This window comes from Primulina eburnea, chromosome 9 (genome assembly GCF_022965805.1).
Source record: "Primulina eburnea isolate SZY01 chromosome 9, ASM2296580v1, whole genome shotgun sequence".
NCBI lineage: Eukaryota > Viridiplantae > Streptophyta > Magnoliopsida > Lamiales > Gesneriaceae > Primulina > Primulina eburnea.
The window spans coordinates 3,523,061-3,547,209 of record NC_133109.1 but is presented as its reverse complement, the minus strand read 5'-3'; the positions used below and the strand labels follow the sequence as shown (position 1 = coordinate 3,547,209).

Below are 24,149 nucleotides of genomic sequence, written 5' to 3'. Positions count from 1 at the left end.
GTGGCCTTTCAGGTGCTGGAAGACTTAGGAATTTAGATGGTTGTGCATCCTTCTTCTTATCTCTGATTCTCTTCAAGTAATCCCCGAATTTCTTTGTGATATAGGCGATGGAGTCTTCACAAAGGTCTGATTCATTAACTTCTTGGGATATTTGAAGAAGTTCATTATAGGAGTCATTTGAGACTTGGAATGCAATCGTCTTCCCTTTTTCTTACTTCTGCATGTCCATGTTCATTTCGAAGTTGCGAAGTGAATTTATTAGATCCTCCAAAGCCATCTGAGATGTGTCTTTAGTTTCATCTATTGCACATATTTTTACGTTGAATCTTTCGGGCAAAGAGCAGAGAACCTTGCTAACTAATCGTTCATTAGAGATGGTATATCCAAGACTGAACGCCTCATTACTAATTTCCCGTAGGCGACGATCATAATCAAGTATATTCTCAGATTCTTCTATCCTCATGATTTCGAACTTGGAAGTAAGCATCCTTAGTCTAGTTCGTCGCACACTCTCAGAACCTTCACAGTGTCTTTGGAGGATTTCACATGCATCCTTACAAGAAATACAATTAGTAATCAAACTGAACATATTCATATCAACCGAGGAAAAGATCGCATTCAATGCCTTTGAGTTGCAGTTAGAAATTTGCACTTCATCAGTAGTCCAGTAACTTTTCGATTTTATCAGACTATCACCATCTTCGTCAAGTCTCCTTGGGGGAGTTCAACCGCCTATAACTCGTTGTCATGTTCTCTCATCTATGGATTTTATATAGAACCTGATTTTGACCTTCCATAGACTGTAATTGGTTCCATCTAGGACTCGTGGTCGAAGTGTTCTGTTTGCAAGTGATGTATCCATTTAAATAATTCTGCCAAACAAAACAAAAAACCAGAATCAGTACTTAGTATATCAAGAGAGGCTCTGATACCACTTGTAAGAAATGTTGTTCGACAGATACGAGTGTATATAAAAATATCAGTATAAAATTTAAATTTGTGTTTTAAGAATTAAGTGTTGTGCAAAATATTACAACATTTGAGACAACATTCATCGGAATATTAAAGTTTGTAACACAAATTGACTTGAAATATATACGATGGACAAGATTGAATATGCACAAGTATAAATACTTGTGGTTTATACTTGTGCGGTGCCTCAGGACAAAAATTAATCACTAGAAAACCAAATTGTTTACAAAAACCTATCACTAGTGATTTTCACAAAAATAAATTTTCTCAACACTTTGAGAAAATAAACTCTTTCTAAAACAACCAACAATAATAAAGCGTAATTAAGAAAGCAAAAACGTGAAGCCAAAAGCTTGGAGCAACAAAAATGATCTTCAGCCAACATAGTTACGGATGTTGTCTGAAGATGTCTCCAACAATCAAGGCAACACGTGCGACAGGGAACTTTTGTGGCCTTTCAGGTGCTGGAAGACTTAGGAATTTAGATGGTTGTGCATCCTTCTTCTTATCTCTGATTCTCTTCAAGTAATCCCCGAATTTCTTTGTGATATAGGCGATGGAGTCTTCACAAAGGTCTGATTCATTAACTTCTTGGGATATTTGAAGAAGTTCATTATAGGAGTCATTTGAGACTTGGAATGCAATCGTCTTCCCTTTTTCTTACTTCTGCATGTCCATGTTCATTTCGAAGTTGCGAAGTGAATTTATTAGATCCTCCAAAGCCATCTGAGATGTGTCTTTAGTTTCGTCTATTGCACATATTTTTACGTTGAATCTTTCGGGCAAAGAGCAGAGAACCTTGCTAACTAATCGTTCATTAGAGATGGTATATCCAAGACTGAACGCCTCATTACTAATTTCCCGTAGGCGACGATCATAATCAAGTATATTCTCAGATTCTTCTATCCTCATGATTTCGAACTTGGAAGTAAGCATCCTTAGTCTAGTTCGTCGCACACTCTCAGAACCTTCACAGTGTCTTTGGAGGATTTCACATGCATCCTTACAAGAAATACAATTAGTAATCAAACTGAACATATTCATATCAACCGAGGAAAAGATCGCATTCAATGCCTTTGAGTTGCAGTTAGAAATTTGCACTTCATCAGTAGTCCAGTAACTTTTCGATTTTATCAGACTATCACAATCTTCGTCAAGTCTCCTTGGGGGAGTTCAACCGCCTATAACTCGTTGTCATGTTCTCTCATCTATGGATTTTATATAGAACCTGATTTTGACCTTCCATAGACTGTAATTGGTTCCATCTAGGACTCGTGGTCGAAGTGTTCTGTTTGCAAGTGATGTATCCATTTAAATAATTCTGCCAAACAAAACAAAAAACCAGAATCAGTACTTAGTATATCAAGAGAGGCTCTGATACCACTTGTAAGAAATGTTGTTCGACAAATACGAGTGTATATAACAATATCAGTATAAAATATAAATTTGTGTTTTAAGAATTAAGTGTTGTGCAAAATGTTACAACATTTGAGACAACATTCATCGGAATATTAAAGTTTGTAACACAAATTGACTTGAAATATATACGATGGACAAGATTGAATATGCACAAGTATAAATACTTGTGGTTTATACTTGTGCGGTGCCTCAGGACAAAAATTAATCACTAGAAAACCAAATTGTTTACAAAAACCTATCACTAGTGATTTTCACAAAAATAAATTTTCTCAACACTTTGAGAAAATAAACTCTTTCTAAAACAACCAACAATAATAAAGCGTAATTAAGAAAGCAAAAACGTGAAGCCAAAAGCTTGGAGCAACAAAAATGATCTTCAGCCAACATAGTTACGGATGTTGTCTGAAGATGTCTCCAACAATCAAGGCAACACGTGCGACAGCAATCTTCAAAGCAGCAGCAACGTTGATAATATTTTTCTCTAAAATTCAGAACATGCACAAGTGCGTGTATGTGTGATCGAGTAGAAGAAGCCGCCACGATGTCCTTGTTTCTCTTATTTATAGATATTCTCTCGCCTAAAGTTTTTCTCCACAAAGAAACCTATTCAACAAGGAAAGTAAAAGTTTTATTAGAAACAAAACTCTTTTTAAATCTTGATACCATATCATAATAATATTTGCATAATTATCTCATTATCAAGAAACACAAAATCTTATAAAAGATTATGGTCAATCAAATCAAATAAGGAAAATATAATATTAGAAAAATTATTTAAAATAAAAATTATATCAATTAAATTTAGAAATAATATTCCCTTCAAACTAAATGCACCGTATGACCAAAAAAATTTTTTTCCTCCAAATTTTTGCTTGCAATCTTCCTAAGATACAATTTGGCTTTGATAATGTTCTTATTTCAACATCATTTCGTGATCCATGCATGAGTTTCCAATAACTTCGTCAGTTTCCCTCCTTGGTTACCTCCACCGGTTCAGGGGTGGCGCCACCACCTTTTTCGATGGCCTTAGACTCATCTTCCCCGGCATCAGCGACTTTGAGGAATGGTATGCTACTCATCGACTGTGGTGCCACACCTCCCTCCACTGTGCTAGCTTTGTTAAGCTTATCATCTATTTTATAATTTTACCAATTTAACCAATACATATAGTTGAGAAAGTTGAGCACACTCAGGATTGACAAATGACAAAAAACAGTATAATAGATTCAAGAAGTTGTAATCCAAAAGCTTTCCATGAAACCACCCTCGTCTACTCGGAGTAATTTTCTCTGTCACCGAGTTGAAAACGCCCACAAAGATACTGCTCAGAAAAAACCGGAACAACACATAAATCCACATAAAAAAAGTCGAGAGAGCCTTCATACCTGTCGGGGTTCATTATAGAAGAATTCAAGAAATCCCACAATTGTAAACATGTCACTAATCCCAAAGATTCCATGCTGGAAAGAGAGCCAAAAAAGACTTATGGATTTCGAAGGATTGTTCAAAGAATAATGCTTTCTCTTAACTTCGACCAATATTGTTGTGGCCATTGACAGCGTGGATAGAACCAGGCCAACCCCCGATTCGTTGAATCTGAGTGATCCCCTATGATTGTCCGGTGAATTTCAGCATGAAGGGCACAAAAACAAGGTGGTAGATGTTAGAGTAGGTGCCCGGCAAGCCAACTTGTGGATCGGGGTTTATTGACTCTAATGTAAAACAATATTTATTTTAATAATATATTATGATTTTATTCGATTATGGCATTATACTTTATCTGTATACTCATGCAATAAGCAAAGATAAGTCCTTGATTATACTTTAATACAAATGAATCGTAATTCGATGTTGAAACTCATTTGAAAACATTGTATAATCTAAATTTGTTCCTAGTCGATTCAGCCGCCTAAAACATGGATAAAGGTCCCTTGAGATCGAGACTAGCATCTGTAATGTTGTGTACCGCGTTTCTAGGTAAGGGCATAGAGATGTCTAAACATGCAGATGGGTAGTCATATGATGATTATACCGAACTACCCTCCCTCGGACTTTCCAAGTGGTTATCACTTATCGAGTGTAATAGTCCGTAGTTATTGTTGTACACTATTAGTCCTTTGATCCGGGACAATGTAGGGGCTATAAGTACAAGCATGCACTTTGATCCATTTACCGACTCTGTCGAGGGTCATCAGGTAGCGAGGTTGGGTGTAGTTTCGAAATACATAGGAACAAATGCATTGTAGTCGGGGATTCACCGTTCGCCTATGGGTGAAGATATCCTATGTGATCTGATGAGTTAATAGTGCAAAGAGTCTCTGGCCAAAGCAATAAATGTGCTTTAGAGAAAGGTGTTTTCCTAGTTGCACATACCTTGCGACTATTAGTACTCAAAGATAAATCACATCGTTATCGAATTCATATGCAACTCTCGATATACCAATGATTGCAGATTCGATCGGGATATATGTGTTGAAGGGACCGTACTGTACGTTAACCATGACAAAAGGTTCTTGTAGGCACTATCAGTGATACCAAGGGGATCATTGGGATCAGCTACTAGACGCTCTTACCATGATCCGATAGGTGCAATTAGAAATGAGTTCTGACATTCTTGGTCAAAGAGTTGATGAAAAGAATGAGGCTAACTAGGGTAAGTCCGAATAAGAATAAATGTTATTCTGAATCACATGGAAATGTGAACCCATGGCTAGCTGTATCCTTGAATTATTGAGGGTCACACAAGTATCGGATTCTATGTTCTCGTTGAGATAGTGAAATTTCAAGGAATTGGAATTTGACGACTATAGTTTGATGGAGATCAAACATGAAGCTTATAAAAGAGTTTATGAGCTGATTCCATAGGATAAAAGAAATGGAAGTTGGCATGATTGCTAAATAAGGAAGGAGAGTGGAGCTGCCTGTTTTGTGAAGGAGTTAATTAAAACTTGCAGCTGCCAAATATGGTAACTGTCATAAATGGTAAGTTCTAAATTTGGTAAGTGAAAATTTCAAAATTTTCGTTTTTCATTATATGAACAAGATTTGTATCCTTGGTACATCGGCGCTTTAGGATCGTCGATCGTGATTATAATGAGTTCGGAATCATTTATTTAGTGAATTGAAAATTTACTAATTAAATAATTATGCTAGTAGGGTGACTATTAACATACACAAATTCTCATATATTTTCTAGAGGAGTCTAGAATTAAATTAACCAAGAAGTTAATTTTTAAATTAAATAATGGCTATTTAATTTAATTAATGTACATATATATTTTATATGATGATATAAAATATGTGTATATGGTACTATTATATCATGTATTATTAAATGTTAATAATTATATTATTTATTAATTATGTGAGAGTTTTAATATAATGAAATCATTAGAGTTCTTGTGGAGAGGGACTCCTAATGAGATTAAGAGTCAACCTCTATACATACACCAATAAGACTCATAATTAAATACCACAATTTTTCACAAAATTTCCTTCCCAATCACAATGAAACCCACGGCCACCTCATAAGAAAATTGGAAGAGATTTTGGAAATAAAAAGAAAAATTGATTTGCGTAATATTTGATTAAGAATCAATATTAATAGTTAACATTTGATTAAAAATCAATTACTATAAAACCATGATTTGGAATCATGAAGATCTTGGCCAATGTACAAAAAAAGGTTGGGAAATTTCGGCCATAGCAATTTCTTCCACCGTCGCACCCATGCCGCCGCACCGCATTAATTTTGGATTTTCTAGTGCAAATCCAAGCGAGGAATATAGTCTTCGATCGTGGACCTAATTAGACGATTAATGGAGAGGAGCCTTTCATAGGGATTTACAAGAAGGGCTATATCCGCCTAAACATCGGAATAGTTTGGAGTCCAACCTTAAGAACGCAAAGTTATAATTCTAAACACCCTATGGATGTTTTAAACACATGACGCCCATGAACAAAATTTTTAAACTTCCGCTACGTCTTGGGTGCGAGAATACGATGCACCAACAGTGGTATCAAAGCCGGTAATTCTCAATCGTGTGTTTTAATTAAATTATGTTGAGTTTATTATTTCTAACCGCGTAACAATTTTTACGAAAAACGCCTCTAAAAATTATTTTTGAAAAATCTGTTTTTGAAAAAAAAAATAAAAATTGGTTTGCCCGGAACTGTTCCGGGCAGACGCGCGCGCAGGGCCGCGTGCTGCACGCGGCGCCGCACGGCGTGCGCAAGCACGCGCCCCGTGCCCGATAGGATCGGGCAGTGGACAGGCGGCGCGGGCGGGTACCCGAGAATGTCTCGGGCACCGCGCTGGGTCGTGGGCTTGAATTGTTCGGGCCAGGGGCGATTTTCTGATTTTTTAAAATTTTGGGTTAAATTGATATTTTGTGGAAATACCAACGATTTTACCCCTACAATAATTTTGATAAAATCAATTTCTTACAAAATAAATAATTGAAATATAATTTAAATTATTTATGGTAAAATGTGTTTTACAAGAAATTTAATTATTTGAAATCAAATAAAAATGATTATTTAATTTGATAATTATGACGGTTAGTGATAATTTACGAGATAAACGATTTATTGATAATATGTGATATTATCGGATTTATATAATATATGATATTATATGTTAAAAGGATGACCGAGAGACATGACCAATATGCTAGGTGTATGTTGGATATTTTACGTGTTGTAATTTTTTATTATTTCATAATTAAAATTGGACCTGGTTTATGTTCCGTTCCCACCCGTAAATTTGTATCCCAATGTGACATGGATATTTAATGTAAATATAAGAATTAGTGGGAGATCAAGATTTGAAGATGGTGAACCATATCCTCGGAAAGAGTTTTGAAGATCGAAGGCATGTAAAATATTAGCAGCTTTTGCATCCCTGCATTTACTTAGGTTATGGACATAGATCCGTATGTGGCTCGTACGGATCAATTAGCTCTAGGTTATCGATCATATTTTATTATTTATGATGTATGTGATATATTATAAATAATCAGTATGTGTTATTATTAATATAATGACAAGAGTTGCATGAATCCGACAATCATACAAATAATCATGAAACGAGTTTTAAAATTAATGATGAGACAAATTTTTAAAATTAAAATCCCTCATTTTGAATTAGATCCAAAATTTAAATCAAGCACATTAAAAGGATAATTAAAAGAACTTTTAATAATTCATTGCCTTCCATCAACGGTGGTTGCATGATTAATGCTACCCGCGGTCAGTGTCTGGCTCATATTATTGGGGAGGCCTGGACGTCGGAAAGATGTGACTTCCACTGACATATTTGATGTGAACTACGTGGAAGGGATCTCATGGCGGCAGTCCATTATGGTTCAACATTGATGGGCCGGGCTCTACACGTGAAGAGAAGGGGGATCATATTATTGGCCCCTTCTCAAACGTGAGGCAAAATTACATAAGGGTTGCAAGGAGTTGCAATTGGGCTCTACCTTTTGGAAGTTATGATTGGCTAATATTATTCGGGATCATAATTTCGCAATTGGGCCTTGCGTACTCACTAAAGAATTGGATTTCCCGTTTGTCATCAGAGGGTGGTAAAATGTCAAAATAGTGGGGAGGCAATTCGTAAAAACAAAAGTCCATATTTTATGTCTTACAAAATATTTTAAAATAGTCGGTAACGTTTATTCTGTTTCCATATAAGTATATTTACGATTTCGTCACGTAATCCATTTCTATCTTTAAAACAAGATAACCTAATACTAATTTTCATGATTGGCAGGTAAAATTGTTCTAAATTCGGAGAAAATAGCATACACACTAATGTCAGTCTTGCTGAACTGACAAAGCATGCAAGATGGTAGGATCATAGGATGCAAGCTAAAGTGTAATATGCTTGCTTCTATGTCAAATGAACTGTAGAGACAGTTTGAGAAAATTTTGAATGATGTTGACATTCAAATACACATGCAAGAGTTGCATAGTGCATGAAACTCGCATAATGATGCACGCCACTTTCAAGGAACAGATGACTACAACGCATGCAAGATGGGCTCTTGCCCATGAGCATGGTGTAAGTATGATTGGGCCTAATGAGAAGACGGTGGGCCTGGAATTTGACAAAGCCCGATAAGTCAGAACATGTTTGCTTTACTGCAAGAAGTCGTGACATAAGAAATTATCTGGGTCAGAAATGTTTTGGCAATGATAAGTGAATGTCCATGTAAACACAATTTCAACAACAACCAAAACAAAACAAGATAGTCTAAACCAAGCACATTTGTGAAACGTTAGGCTATATTTCCCAAAGAAGGATCCACAAACTAGTGGGAGAAGGCATGTTTGACTCATCAGACATAAACTCCCTAAGAGACGTGTGAGTCCTGTCTGAAAGGAAAAATGACCAAGGCCCTTTTCCTGGGGAAAGTGGAACGTGCACATGATCTGTTGGATTTGATCCATACATATGTGTGTGGCCCACTAAGTGTTAACACGAGATTTGGCCATTTCTAATTCATTACTTTTACCGATGACCATTCGAGGTTTGTGTATGTGTATTTAATGAAATACAAGTCTGAAGCTTTTGAAAAGTTCAAAGAATTCAGAGCAGAAGTAAAGAAACAGTTAGGTAAAAATATTAAAACACTACGATTAGATCGAGGTGGAGAATAATTGAGTACTGAGTTTCAAGACTACATTAAAGAGAATGATATTCTCTCACAGTGAACTCCGTCTGCCACACCACAGTTGTATGGTGTGTCAGAACATTGTAATCGGACGAGATGGACATGGTTCGATCTATTATTGGATTCACTGAGTAACCGCCATCCCTTGGGGATGTACGCTTGAAACAGCGGCAATGTTGTTGAATCAAGTCCATACAAAGACTGTGAATAAAACTCCATATGAGATATGGATGAAAAGGCCGCCCAAATATTCCCTAAGAATACGGGGATGCCTTGCTTACGTGAAGTAGGAAGTGAGAAACAAATTGGATAGATAACCAATTTGTCTTACTTTGTGGGATATCCAAATAATTCTGTTAGATACTACTTCTATTTATCCTAGTGAAACAAAGGGGTTTGTTTCAATGAATGCCACCTTCTTAGAGAAGGAGTTTCTATTAGATAGAAAAAGCAGGATGATAGAACTCAATGAGATTCGAGAACCACCCACTACACAAGTAGTAGAATCCACACCCCAACAGTTAATCAAAGAAACAGAAGCTCCTGGAAAATCCAAATGGATCCAAAGATTGCTTAATAGGTTGAGCCTGCTTCATGAAGAGGGCCAAGATAAGCCCATTCCTGGATGTGATCCAAGAAATTTCAAGGAAGCATTGTCTGATGCGGATTCATCTAAATGGCTTGAAGCCATGCAGTCCGAGATGGACTCCATGTATTCGAACCAAGTATGGTCCTTAATAGGTCCACCTATGAGAATTGTTTTCATATGATGCAAATGGATTTACAAAAGAAAACTTGGAGCAAATGAGAAGGTGGTGGGCCTTCAAAGCTAGATTGGTAGCAAAATGATATACTCAAAGGCAAGGTGTTTACTATGAGGAAATCTTTCTCCAGTCGCAATGTTCAAGTCTATTAGGATACTGCTAGCCATAGCAGCAAGGTATGACTATGAAATATGGCAGATGGATGTGAAGACATCTTTCCTTAATGGGGAGATCTCAACCTGAAAAATTCACATCAGTAAGAAGTGAGCATAAAGTATGCAAAATTTAGAGATCCATTTATGGACTCAAACAGGCATCAAAGAGCTGGAACCGCTAATTTGACATCACTATCAAAGAGTTTGATTTTGCCAAAAATCCTGAGGAACCTTGTGTATACAAAAAGTTTAGTGGGAGTGCAGTGACATTCCTAGTACTTTATGTTGATGACATATTTATACTTATTGGGAATGATGTAGGGATGTTACAATCAACTAAACTATGGTTAGCTGGTAAGTTCTTCATGAAGGATATGGGTAAAGTATCATATGTATTTGGAATACAGATCTATAGGGATAGATCGAAGAGGATGCTAGGGCTCACCCAATCTACATATATTGATACCATACTGAGGAGATTCTCTATGGAGGAGTCCATGAGAGGATATCTCCCAATTTCTCATGATGTGAATCTATTCAAGTCTATGTGCCCTAAGACTGATGAAGAGATAGAAACCATGAGCCGCGTTCCATATGCGTTTGCCTTAGGCAGTATTATGTATGGTATGATATCTACTCGACCTGATATTGCATATGCACTGAGTGTTGCAAGCCGATATAAGTCGAATCCCGATCTACTGCATTGGAAAGCAGTGAAGGACATTCTTAAGTACTTGAGAAGAACTAAGAATTTGTTCTTGGTATATGAGAGTGGAGAACTAAAATTGGAAGGCTACACTGATTCTAGCATCCAATCAGATGTGGATGATTCGAAATCAACCTCTGGATTTGTATTCAAGCTCAATGGTGATGCTGTCTCTTGGAAGAGTTCCAAGTAAGACACAACAGAGGATTCAACCAGTAAGGCCGAATACATAGCTGCATTGATTGCAGCAAAGGAGGGTGTTTGGATGAGGAATCTCATCCAAGAGTTGGGTGTCATTCCTCAAACAGTTGATCCAGTCCCGGTCTACTGTGACAACATCGGTGCCATTGCACAAGCAAAGGAACCGAGGTTTCATCAGCGATCCAAACATATATTGAGGAAGTTCCACATAATCCGAGAGATTGTGGGAAGTGGAGACATATCGTTAGAGAGAGTATCCTTGGCAGATAACATTGCTGATCCACTGACAAAGCCCCTGCCAGGACCATTGTTTGAGAAGCATCGCGAAACAATGGGTCTAAGATCTATGGGTAGCTTGCTATAACGAAAGTGGGAGATTGTTAGAGTAGGTGCCCGGTAAGCCAATTTGTGGCTCGGGATTTATTGATTCTAATGTAACACAATCTTTATTTTAATAATATATTATGATTTTATTAGATTATGGCATTATACTTTATCTGTATACCCATGCAATAAGCATAGATAAAGTCCTTGATTATACTTTAACACAAATGAATCGTAATTCGATGTTGAAACTCATTTGTAAACACTGTATATTCTAAATTTGTTCCTAGTCGATTCAGTAGCCTAAAACATGGATAAAGGTCGCTTGAGATCGATACTAGCATCTGTGATGTTGTGTACCGCGTTTCTTGGTAAGGGCATAGAGATGTCCAAACATGCAGATGGGTAGTCATATGATGATTATACCGAACTACCCTCCCACAGACGTTTCAAGTGGTTATCACTTATCGAGTGGAATAGTCCGCATTTATGGTTGTACACTATTAGTCCTTTGACCCGGGACAATGTAGGGGCTATACGTATTATGTAACGAACCGTATTCTTTACTACTTAAAATTTGCGGAAAATTAAAAATTTTAATCAAATAAAACATCCGTAAAGTCGTCACCCAACATACATAAAATATCTTTAAAATAATCCATCACCAAGTAAAAGTTTGCTAAAAGAACGCTGTCTCAAAACGTCTCACATTCAAATCAAAACAACAGAGTATTTTAAAAGTTTGCATAAACATAAACTTGTGGTCCTCGGGTTTAGCCTGCCGCTCAGTCCAAGCCTGCCCCTTGGTCACCACCTCCTGCCTCCTCTCCAACATACTCACCTGCATCGATCAAGTCTAGTGAGTCTAAAGACTCAACACGTATAAACTGGGATAACTAGTACTAAGTAATAAAATCGCATGCAACTTTAAAATAAGGCATACATAACTTGAAACTTGAACATACGTACATGCGTAACTAGACGTGCCATCAACATAACTTTCATAACATACTGCATACGTAAACATTCATAACATGATCATTTTTCGTAGAGGCATGTTTTAAAGCAAGTGACCCATAACGTAAAAGAGCCTGATCAGACTATACCACAGTACTGGGCTGACAGGGACGTATCCACTGCCGCATAAATAAGATCCCTGTTCATAATTTAACAGGCCAGTTGATCCACGTTCATAATTTAACGCTTCACAACCACGATCTAACCCGTTCATAATTTAACGGGCGGATTGGTCCCCGTTCATAATTTAACGCTTTCCAATCCTAACATAATTTAGTCACAAGACATTTAGCATACCTCAAAACTTAAAATATTTTCTTGCACGTCAACATACTTACTTGGCGTTGAGGGACTCATTGGACTTCGATTGTGGGTCGTTGCTGCACATACTAACGTGAATTCACATACGTAACTTGCATAACTTAGACATAAATATCATACTTACTCTCAAGTTCAATCGATACTTAGGACGTTCTAACGTTTCCCATAACACGACCCTGGATAATCCTTGCACAAAACCATAACATCAAACCTCAAACGTGTTATAATATTTTTCCCAAAATATGAAGGATACGGACCCCGTACCTACATCCGTGCATGGGTCCGTGTAGGTACTGGAAGTTGTGTGCGCAGAAATGAGGAGACACGGACCCCGTGCTGAGGTCCGGGTAGGGGTCCGTGTAGACACTGTAAAAAGACATCGCAAAGGAGGAAGGGGCACGGACCCCGTGCATAGGTCCGTGTGGAGGTCCGTGTACCTACTGTGAACGCGAACCAACGAAAATTTTGTACATGTTTCGCTTAACTTTCTAGACTCGATTGCACGGACTATGAATCGACACCACGAGCTCATCTTAGGCTACTAATTCAATGACCCAAGCCTAAAAAATTGTCCCAAAACAACCCAAAATCACAATCAACCCAACAAACCCGTGAACGAGACTTTTTGACAACAAACGGTTCTATACGACATTCAATCTCCCAAGCGCCTAATGACAAGAAACGAAGCTTCATTATACATCCCAACATCATAAATAATATACCTATACGCAGCAACGATCACCCGTCGATCCCTAACGAGGCCTGCAACATAAAACTTCAAGAACATAATTTACGTAAAAGTCGCAGTTTGAGCAGTCCCACGAAAAACGCCATAACTCACTCAATTTTGTCCAAAAATTTTGAATCATATATCAAATCGAAGGTATCGAAACGCTCTACGACTGTGCCGTTGAAAGGTTTCCCAAAATATGAACAGAAAAATCGCAGTTTTGACATGAACAGTAAAAACGAGTTTTAGATCTAAAAATTTTCCTTCGAAATTGATCCGATTCATGATCCGCTCAAACTACTATCATCATACATAACTTTTACGCATAAAAACAATGCAATACAATATATGACTTGATCGACACAGCAAGAACAGATTATACGTGCTTTTTTTATATTTAAAAGTACCGTACGACGACACCGAAGCGGAGATGGAGCGAGGCTTGATCCGGGACGACTGTGGCTCGATTTCCTTGAAGAAATTACACGAAAATTTGCTGGCGATTTGAAGGGGGAAGGGGCGGCTGCTATGGTTCCTAGAAACCTAGGTTTTTCTTCAAAAAGATTTGAAATAAAAATGTGTGTGTATGTGCTTTCACGTTTCTAGTGTGTGTAGAGTGTGTGTGTGCGTGTGTTTTGTGTTTAATTAGGAGATAATTTAGCTTAATTGATAATTAGCACTAATTTAAAAATACTAACACTCTCTTACTCTAATACCACCTCTAATAAAAATTAAAAGGCACATGGTCTAGACTTTAAAAGTTTTCCATTTCCCAAAATTCACCTAATAATTAAATTTGGACTTTAAAATGCTAAAAACATAATAATTAGTTAAAAATACCCCATCCATAACTTAAAATAAAATACCACATTTTTAAATTGCCGAAAATCGTCACCGAGTCTTTTCCTCAATCTCGCCTCGAATAATCGCCTGAAACATTAAGCTCGAAAAACTATTATAACGTGCATCCCATAAACATAATTAATTTTAGAAAAATGCATTTAATTAAATCATGCACTGCTAAACTCAGATTAAAATAATTTAAATGCTAAAATAAATAAATGAATGCATGGGTTATACGTGTATTAATTTTGGGCACTACAGTTCCTCCCCCACTTATAAAAATTTCGTCCTCGAAATTAAGTCTTACCGAACAACTCCGGGTAGCGAAGTCTCATATCTGCCTCTGACTCCCAAGTGGCCTCTTCCACTGATTGATTCAGCCACTGAACTTTGACTAGCTTAGTCACTTTGTTCCGGAGTCTGCGCTCCTGTCTGTCGAGGATTTGAGTCGGTCTTTCCTCATAAGATAAATCTGGAGCAAGCTGCAAGGGTTCATAACTCAGAATGTGCGAAAGATTAGCCAAATATTTCCTCAGCATCGAGACATGGAACACATTGTGCACCCCGGCCAGATTCGGCGGAAGGGCTACACGATAAGCTAGTGTCCCAACTCTGTCCAGAATCTCAAACAGTCCAATAAACCTTGGACTCAACTTGCCTCTCTTTCCAAATCTCATAACACCCTTCATAGGTGCTATCTTGATAAAAACATGATCTCCTACGGCAAACTCGAGATCTCTTCTTCTTTTATCGGCATAGCTCTTCTGACGGCTTTGGGCAGTCTTCATTCTCTCACGAATCTTGACCACCACGTCTGCAGTCTGTTGAACTATCTCGGGACCAAGTTCTGTCCTCTCACCAACTTCATCCCAATGAACTGGTGATCTGCACTTCCTCCCTCATAGGGAGCCATACCAATAGATGCTTGGAAGCTGTTGTTGTATGTGAACTCCACTAGAGGTAGTCTAGACTCCCAAGTTCCTTGAAAATCAATCATGCACGCTCTCAGCAAATCCTCTAAAATCTGAATCACTCGCTCAGACTGGCCATCTGTCTGCGGGTGAAAAGCTGTAGTGAAAAGCAACTTCGTCCCCATGGCTGTATGTAAGCTCTTCCAAAAGGACGACGTAAACTTTGGGTCCCTGTCGGACACAATCGATACTGGAAATCCATGCAAACGAACTATCTCTCTGAGATAAAGCTCCGCATACTGCGTCATAGAGAAAGTCGTCTTCACCCGTAGGAAATGCGCTGATTTAGTGAGTCGGTCCACTATAACCCAAATAGAATTTGATCCTCTGACTGATCTCGGCAACCCAACAACAAAATCCATAGTAATGTTCTCCCACTTCCACTCGGGGATGGGGAGTGACTTAACCAATCCTGCTGGTCTCTGATGTTCAGCTTTTACTTGCTGACAAGTGAGACATTCCGATACGAATCTACAGATGTCTCGCTTCATCCCTGGCCACCAATACAAAATCTGAAGGTCCTTATACATCTTGGTACCTCCCGGATGGATAGAATACGGAGATGCGTGTGCCTCTGTCAGAATATCCTGTCTGATCGAACCAACACTAGGCACCCACATTCTACCTCTGTATCGCACAATGCCGTCTGACACTGTGTACAAAACACTGCCCTTAGCTTCATCCTTCAGTCTCCATTTCTGTAGTTGTTCATCTGAAGACTGTCCTGTTCGAATGCGGTCTAGTAAATCAGATTTGACTGTCAGATTAGACAGTCTAGGAGCTCTGCCCTTATGATAAATCTCTAGACCAAACCTCTGAATCTCAGACTGAAGTGGTCTCTGAACTGACAATTGTGCTATGACTGCCACCTTTCTGCTCAAAGCGTCTGCCACGACGTTAGCTTTTCCCGGATGGTAGCTAATCTCGCAATCATAGTCTTTCACAAGTTCTAACCACCGTCTCTGTCTCATATTCAGCTCTTTCTGCGTGAAGAAATATTTGAGACTTTTGTGATCGGTGAAAATCTGACACTTCTCGCCGTATAGGTAATGTCTCCAAGTCTTCAATGCAAAGACAACGGCGGCTAATTCCAAATCGTGAGTCGGGTAGTTCTTCTCATGCACCTTTAACTGTCTGGAAGCATAAGCTATAACTCGACCCTTTTGCATCAAGACTGCTCCTAAACCGAGCTTAGATGCATCGGTGTATAACACATAATCTCCTTGCCCTGATGGGATGGCTAACACCGGTGCTGAAATGAGAGCTTGCTTCAAGGTGTCGAAGCTCTTCTGACATTCATCACTCCACACAAATTTAGCATTTTTCTTGGTTAGTGAAGTGAGTGGCACTGCTATAGACGAAAACCCCCAAATAAACTTACGGTAGTAACCTGCTAAACCCAAAAAGCTGCGGATCTCTGATGCATTCTTTGGCTCTACCCACTCCTTGACAGCTGCCACTTTGGTTGGGTCCACTTCAATCCCTCTACTAGACACTATATGCCCCAAAAACGCGACTTTCTGCAACCAGAACTCGCACTTGCTGAATTTTGCATACAACTTACGGCTCTGCAGGGTCCGCAAAACTGTCCTCAAGTGCTGGTCGTGCTCCTCATGGTTCTTCGAGTATATGAGAATATCGTCAATGAACACTATGACGAACTGATCGAGGAACGGCTGAAATACTCGGTTCATGAGATCCATGAAAATAGCTGGAGCATTGGTCAATCCAAACGGCATCACTAAGAACCCGTAATGCCCGTATCTGGTCCTGAAAGCTGTCTTATGCACATCTGCATCCTTTACTCTCAGTTGGTGATACCCTGATCGAAGATCGATTTTGGAGAACACGACAGCTCCCTGCAATTGATCGAACAAATCTTCGATTCTAGGCAACGGGTACCTATTCTTGATCGTTACCTTGTTCAACTCACGGTAATCGATGCACAGTCTCATGCTCCCATCCTTCTTTTTCACAAAGAGTACGGGTGCTCCCCACGGTGAGAAGCTCGGGCGGATAAACTCCTTGTCTAAGAGTTCTTGAATCTGCTGTTTGAGTTCTAGCATCTCTGCTGGAGCTAATCTGTACGGTGCCTTAGAGATGGGCACTGTACCTGGCATGAGATCAATGGCAAACTCCACCTCTCTCTCTGGTGGAAAGCCGGCGACGTCATCAGGAAAGACGTCTGGAAATTCTTTGACTACAGGTACCTCTGGCAAAGATGGAGTGGGCACGTCAGGCGCTGAAATAATACTAGCCAAGAAGGCCTGACATCCCTTGGAGATCAAACTCCTCGCCTGCAAGCACGAAATCATGCGAGGAAAACTTCTCCATCTGGCTGGCTCAAAAAGAAATTGCTCCATGCCCGGCGGTCTAACTAAAACTGACCTCTTCTGAAAATCTATCAGAACTCTATTCTTAGTCAGCCAGTCCATGCCCAAGATAATGTCGAATTCTGGAATCGGCAATAGGATTAAATCTGCATATACCAAGTGGCCATGTAGTTCTAGATCAATGTCTCTGATCACACTGGTGGCCAACAGCTCTTCCCCTGACGGGACTGTCACCGAAAAGTTCACGTCTAGGCCAATGGACTTGAGGTCCAAATGATTAGCGTACGACTCCGATATGAAAGAGTGAGTGGCTCCTGAGTCTATCAGTGCAGTTGTGGATAGTCTCTTAATAAAAATGTTTCCTGAGATGCGTTAGCACAACACAAAACTTATATCCCCAAACTTACTAACATACCTCCAGTAAAATAGAACTCAATAACTCTAGGCACACAAAATTTCTAGCACGCCAATAGTCCCAAATAAAATTTCACATGCAAGGCGGCGAAATGTCGAGCTTAGGTAGAAAGGTTACCTGTCAGTAAAGTAGTGTCTGGATCCGCCTCTTGAGCATGCTTGGCGAATACCCTGCCCTGGGTTGGTTGCTTCCACTGTGGGCACTCTTTCAGCATGTGGTCTGTAGCTCCACATTTAAAACACTTGCCTGACCCATTTAGGCACTGTCCCGGATGCTGGCGGTTGCATTTTGGGCACACTGGAAAAACAACTGGTCTCTGCGGCGCTCCCTGCTGCTGAACGGGACCCTTGCCCTTCGGCGGTCCCTGAAAAAGTTTCTTTCCTGGCGGCCCCTGATACGGTTTCTTGAAGTGGGGTCGCTGGTTCTGCTGCTGATGGTGTGGCTGCGGTGGAGCCTGATAGGGCCTCTTGCCCTGCCTGTCCGCCTCAATATCCCGCTGGTCTTGCTCTGCAGCCAGAGCTCTAGAGACAGCAACTGCATAAGAAGTAGGGCCAGCTACCCTCACGTCACGGCGCAGAATCGGCCGCAGACCATTCAGAAAATGCCTCAACTTTGCCTGCACATCATTTGCAATGAGGGGCACGAAGTGACACCCTCTCTCAAACTTCCTCACGAATTCTGCCACGCTACTGTCTCCCTGTCGCAGCGTCATAAACTCGTTGGTGAGTCTGGTTCGTACTTCCTCAGTGAAGTACTTGGAGTAAAAGACCTCCTTGAAACCATTCCATGGCATTACCTGCAAGTTGACTGCCACAGATGCACTCTCCCACCACAATCTGGCATCCCCTGTCAGAAGGAACGTGGCACATCTGACCCTATCTGCGTCGGTCAGTTCCATAAAGTCGAAAATCACTTCGATGGATTTGATCCACCCCTCAGCTATCATCGGATCAGTGGTACCCGAAAACTCCTTCGGACTCATCCTCCGGAATCTCTCATAAACGGCCTCTGGTTGGGGCCTTGCCCCTGCGCCTGCTGCTGCAGCCTGGTTCCCCGCAAACTGTGCGAAGAACTGCGTCATGCCTGCAAGCATCTGTGCCTGCATGTCGGGAGGTGGTGGTGGCGGAGGATTGGCTCTTTCCTCCTCCCGGTGCTCCATGTCCTCAGTCCTAGCTTCCTGGTTAACCATACGTCTCGGAGGCATACTGTTCCAATAATTTACCCAACACGTAAACCCAACATGCATGATTATAATACCAATAACAGAAGATGCACGTACTTTGAACTGAAAACATATACATGCTGAAATCCTGACTTAATGCTTACTACATGACATATGCAAAACTTTAAAACTTACAGACTTGAGGTGTGACTTCTAGAGCTTCTTGCGACTGGCAGTAGGCATAACCCTTTACAAGAATAAAACTTATAGACTTGAGGTGTAATTCTAAACACCCTATGGATGTTTTAAACACACGACGCCCAAGAATAAAATTTTTAAACTTCCGCTGAGTCTTGGGTACGAGAATACGATGCACCAACAGTAGATTGGGATGAGAACGACCATGAAAAGTAAGGGGATGGCTGGGATCGATGTGGCAGGGACTTCGAATTTTCCGAGATGAGGGTTCATGATGTAGCCTTGTTCTACAGAGAAGGTGAGAAGCTGTGACGTGCATGTGTTCATTATGATGGTGCTGGCTATGATTGGTCGCATTCTAGCTAGTTAGAACTTTAACTTCTTCTGCTTGTGTCACTGTGAAAACTTTCCATGGTAGAGGGTCTGTTTTTCCGGAAGAATTGCAGCTTTGTCCAGCCACCTAGTTTAGACAATATCAAGAAATATCTTAAGATATCATATTCTAGCTGTTAAATATCCGATTTTTTAAGTGAATAAAGATGTACAATTCTCATAGATATCACTGCCTCTTGTAATGGAAAAGAGTATGAATGGATTCTGTTGTAAATTAACCATATTATGCATACACAGGTATCTGACTTTGTTACTAGTTTTAATGATGCAAACGAGTTGCGTGCATTCCCATCTAATGTAACAGATGAACTTGTTTACCTGAATTGTTTGGCATGAACAACTTTTGTCTCCTCAAATTGGGAATTTTTTCGTTGATTTCATACAATTCACTATGGCTCCCCAGAAGAGATAAACCAAGATTTTTTATAGCCACGACTAAAACCTGTAGCAGAAATACAATCAATCCACTATTTTTTTTCGAGAAATATTATCAATCCACTATTTCTTTTTATATATATGGTCTTTGAAAGGAACATTGTACATATATATACACCTCAGCGGTTCTGACAAGAGGGCTACCTCCAGGGAATTGAATACGATAATTAAAAATGACTTCCAAAGGCCAGACAACTGTAACCAAGAAATGCACCGGTTGTCGTAATAAAAAAACCGATCCACCAGTTCTTGTTATTCGGGTTTGTAGCAACCCAAACAATGACTGTAACTCCAACAACTGCACCAGAAACCGTGATAAGAAGAAGCCAGTTGAAGTAGCTTGCTAGACCCTTGGCTTCTTTTGGATCTCTTGTATCGAATTGATAGGCCCCAAGAGCCGGAAGAGCCCCTCTTACCCCGCTGACACCGACTGCTAGGAAACAAAGTGTTGCGTGGAAGTGAAGGCCCATGCCACCCTCCATGGCATTAACTGGCTTCGAGCAGGGTTCATTTGGTAGCAAGTTAGGGTTGTGTGCTTGATATGTCATCATTGCACAAGCCTAAAACATGGATGCACATGCATCTTGTTATGTATTTATTTTTCGAAACTCTGAATACATAATTCCCATCTGAGTTTGCCTCTCCACTCAACTGATTAGATGCATGCACCCAAAATATATAGAAATGTGAACTTTAATTGGTTATGCTTTCTTGATTGTACATACACCTATAATTTTATGAAAGTGATTTCAACAAATACAAAATGATTTGGCTTTGTCAAACTAGATCATGGGCTAGATTCATTTTCTTTGATTAAATATTCTTTCAATTATGTCTCTCTAAACACTACTTTGGAGATGGACCTAGCTAAAATAAAGTAAATTTCTTTAGCAATTTTTTAGTATTTTTCAAACATATATGTATTGTGTCCCTTAAATTGAGTTTTTCGTTTTTTTAAGATTCTGACCTTAAATACTTATATGTAACATAACAACAACAACGACAAAAAGCTAATATATGTACGGATGAATTAAATTACCAAGACTTCAATGGCCCCGAAAATGAGATAGGTTTTGAAACTGTTGACGTAGGTGTCGGATATGAAACGACAACAAACTATGCAGAGCAAGAAAGTTGATCCCATGAGATTTGTGAGAGTGTTGGCTGTGGGTGCCACATCGAAGCAAAGCCGGTATATGAGAAATATATGACCAAGCTCACCATGTTGGCAATATAACACATCTTCTCCAATGCCAGCAAAGCTACATTCATTAATACCATAGACATTGGTTTTAAATCTTCCTTCGCGTTTGATTTTCAGCGGGTTGTAAACGTGCTCAGCGTCTTCCCCCCGTAAATCAACAAACTGAATGATTCAAACTTAATTAGAATTATTAATAAACCACATAAATATATGATGAGATACTTGTTGGGGAATTACCCCGAAGTGATGCCGACCACGATGATAATAGTACCCAAACTTGCAGAAGGAAATAATCAACAAGAACACAAGATTTACGTGGTTCACCCAGAATAGGCTACGTCCACGGAGCTACTGCAAATCTTTTATAACAGGAAGAAATATTACAACAAGTGTATACACCAATACACTAAATATTTCTCACTCCCAACCCGAGTATACCGAGAAAAATATTTTCTCTAACTCACACAAGAGAATACCGACACTCAAGAAAAAAATACACTCTTTTTTATATGCACTCTCTATTTATCAAAGCTGAAAAGCTTTTGATTTTGGGATACAATAACTGAAAGAATTGAGCTCTATTTATAACTAATTCTCTCCAGCAACTTTGTAAACTTTCCGATGTGGGATGAGGGATTTTTGAATATTTTATTTTGACGTGGGCCCCACACCTCACCTGACAATTCTCCCACTTGAAGACTTGATTTCAATCAAGTCTTCACACCATCATTGCAGCAGCTCATATATCTCCATTTATACTTGCAGTCCGACTGAAGTTGAACACAACTTCAGTTTGTCAATGGTTACTGTTTTTGTGAGCATATCTGCTGGATTCTTACTTCTAGAAATCTTCTCCAGCATCAAGATTCCATCTTCCAGCACTGATCTGATGAAATGGTACCTAACCTGTATATGCTTTGTCCTAGCATGATAAACATGATTTTTTGCTAAATGAAAAGCACTCTCACTGTCACAGTGTAACGTGCTATCTTCAAGCTTCTAACCCAATTCTTCCAGAAAGGATCTCAACCATATCATCTCCTTGCTAGCTTCTGTAACTGCAACATACTCAGCCTCAGTAGTCGAAAGCACAACAATCTTTTGCAGCTTAGACACCCAGCTTACAACTGTACCACCTAATGTGAACACATATCCAGTAGTACTTTTCCTGCCATCCAGGTCACCACCCATATCGGCATGGACAAAATCCTGTAAGCCCAATTTTGACATCCTGAAGCATAAAGAACAGCTAGCAGTACCTTTCAAATACCTGAGAATCCACTTAACTGCTTCCCAGTGTTGCTTTCCTGGATTACTCATAAACCTGCTCACAACTCCCACTGAATATGCTATGTCTGGTCTTGTACACACCATTGCATACATGAGGCTTCCGACAGCAGAAGCATAAGGAAACTTATTCATATAAGCCTGCTCCTGCTCCGTCGATGATGATTGTGCTTTAGTTAGTTTGAAATGACTAGCGAAAGGAGTACTTACAGATTTAGTTTCATCCATATTAAATCTTCTAACCACTTTTTTCACGTACTCTTCTTGAGATAACTTCAAGAATCCATTCACCCGGTCTCTAAAGATCCTCATTCCAAGGATTTGCTTTGCAGCACCCAAATCTTTCATGGCAAATTCCTTTGATAAATCTTTCTTGAGTTTATCAATTTCTTCCAGACAAGCTCCAGCTATCAGCATATCATCTACATATAGCAGTAGTATGATATAAGAACCATCAAACTGTTTCACATAACAGAAGTGATCAGCTTGACACCTTATGAAACCATTTTCACTCATGAATCCATCAAACTTCTTGTACCACTGTCTTGGAGCTTGTTTGAGACCGTACAAGCTCTTCTGAAGTTTGCACACCATTCTCTCTTTTCCCCGTACTTCAAAGCCCTGTGGCTGCTTCATATAAATTTCTTCATCTAGATCACCATGAAGAAACGCAGTCTTTACATCCAACTGCTCCAAATGTAAGTCTTCCTTTGCCACTATTCCAAGTACTGTCCTGATAGTGGTTAATTTAACCACCGGAGAGAAAATCTCGGTGTAATCAATTCCTTCCCGTTGTTGGAATCCTTTTACAACAAGTCTTGCCTTGTACCGCTTGCTACCATCATGCTCTTCTTTTAACCGGTACACCCACTTGTTATGTAATGACTTTTTGCCTTGCGGAAGTTCTGTCAACTCCCACGTCTGATTGGATGACAGTGAATCCATCTCATCTTCCATGGCCAACTCCCACTTGACTGAATCATCATTTTTCATTGCCTCTTCATAGGTCTCCGGTTCACCTTTGTCTGTCAGCAAAATATAGTGAAGTGCAGGGGAGTATCTCTCAGGTGGTCTAATGGTTCTCAAAGATCTCCTGAGTTCAATCACCGGAGTTTGTGGGTCATCATCTTGTGCAGTTTCTTCTTCATCTTTCTGGTTACTGATTTTTGATTCATTCACAGGAATATATGTCAATGGCACTTCATCAGTCTTCTTGACTTCAGGACATTCATCTCCAGCTCCAATGTCTGACTTGTCCTTGTACAGAAGTTGCTCATTAAATATTACATCCCTGCTCCGAATGATCTTCCGATTTTGGTCATCCCAGAAACGATAACCAAACTCATTATCTCGATAACCAATAAAGAAGCACTTCTTTGATTTCGGATCAAGTTTTGTTCTGTTTGCTGAATCTATATGAACATAGGATAGACATCCAAACACTTTCAAGAATGAAAGGTTTACTTCTTTGCCGCTCCATACCTCTTCGGGTATTCTGCAGTCTAGCGGTATCGAAGGTCCTCTGTTGATCAGATATGCTGTAGTGTTAACAGCATCAACCCAGAATGATTTTGGCAATCCAGAATGCAATCTCATGCTCCTTGCGCGTTCATTCAAGG

The 24,149-nt window shown here is 39.5% G+C and overlaps 1 pseudogene; it reads right to left on the bottom strand.

Moving 5' to 3' along the window:
- Window positions 1-3,536: 3,536 nt before the first annotated feature.
- On the bottom strand, window positions 3,537-24,119 carry LOC140840652 (protein NRT1/ PTR FAMILY 4.5-like; annotated as a pseudogene).
- Between the last annotated feature and the right edge of the window lie 30 nt (window positions 24,120-24,149).